The following is a 1,530-nucleotide window of genomic DNA, read 5'->3' as shown; positions in this document are numbered from 1 at the left end:
AAGGCAATCCATCTACGTCCTGAGGACCTCGCTGCCACCGTCCAAGCGTGCTTGGCCCCGGCAGATGAACCTCAGGATTAAAGGGTGGGCTCAGTTCCGCGCACGCTGTGTCTCACCTAAAAAATCCAATGCGCAGGCTGGAAGGTGGAAAGACCTTCCCCGGTTCTTCGTTCGCGAAGAGACTGGCCAACCATTTTCTCTAAACCATGACTTGATGCAGAAAGGTATGACAAATTAGGAAGCTAATCAAAGGCTTAATTATAAAATTTCATACTATAAAAAAAAAAATTAGCTTTAATAATCCCCTTCTGGTAAAGATTTTTCTAGAAGGCTGAAAAATCAGAACTGGAAAATACATAGTTTAATGATTCTTTACTATCATCCTATAACATAAGATTTTTTTTTACTAGTGGTTAGTCAGTACAAAGCACATGGTCAGACACCAGTAACACTGCACTGTACATGGAGCTATTATTTACCTATGATGTCTCTCTTATGGCAAGTGATCACCAGTTTCAAAACTTAATCTGAAATTTATTTTTTCAGTAAAAGATTAGATTGTATGTGTTGTAATGGTATTACAGACAACCTGAAAAAAACTTGCGAAAAGTGTATTTAAATCCTTTGTACAATATTCAAAATACCTGAAATATGGAAAAATACTTCTGCAAAGATGAAATGTATTTACTAATCATTTTATTACATGAAAAAGGAAAGGAAAAAATATTATAGATGGTCCTATATCCAATAAGGCTCTATACTTAACTAAGTGAGCAGGTTAGTTGTTAAGTTCACACTTTTTTCCCCTTACTGCACTGTAAGGCCAGTATCACGCACTCTTCCCATGCTTTCCTTTAAGTGGTTAAGGTGCTTTCTTGTTCAGAAGACAGAATTAACACAGGCTTTCTAATTCTGGATAAATAGCCTGGTCAGCAGGCTGTTTACGTTGAAAGCAAATGAACCAGTTAACCCAGGAACTGCTACTGTTTTCATTTGTCTCCATTTCTGAGTGTTTGTGACTGCCAGACATGCTGAAGGCAGTTCCAGCTTCCTCGCCAGACTGTCTCTTGTGAGAATTTGGACACATTTGTTACATGTCAGTGTTCAGAGGTGCTTCTGCCTATGTTCAGAAGTTTAATTTTTAATGATTAGGGTATGAACCGAGTATCAAATAGATTTCAGCTTAATTAATATCTTTCAGGTACCACCAGTTTTACATCTTTCTAAACATATCAAGAATTTAGCTTAATGTTGCTTTGGCATGGGCTTTCTTTTATCTTTAGTCACAATAAGCTTAAGCTTTATCCAAAAGCACTTATTTTACTTTCCACAGATAGCCTTAGCTTGTTGTGGCATTAATGGGAGCTATATATGTAAGCATTGAAAAAGGAAAAGGTTCTGAATAATTTATAAAGGTGAGTTACAAATAAGAAACTAAAGTACAAGAATAATAAAATAAGCACATGGGGACTAAATTGCTCAAGAGCTGGTAAAAAAAAATGCAGCCCTTCACCTATGATGTCTGCCCAT

The sequence above is a fragment of the Empidonax traillii genome, unplaced genomic scaffold (genome assembly GCF_003031625.1).
Source record: "Empidonax traillii isolate 1590-97213 ecotype Southwest subspecies unplaced genomic scaffold, ASM303162v1 scaffold253:size710434, whole genome shotgun sequence".
NCBI lineage: Eukaryota > Metazoa > Chordata > Aves > Passeriformes > Tyrannidae > Empidonax > Empidonax traillii.
The sequence above is the reverse complement of the archived record's forward strand: the minus strand, read 5'-3'. Positions refer to the sequence as shown.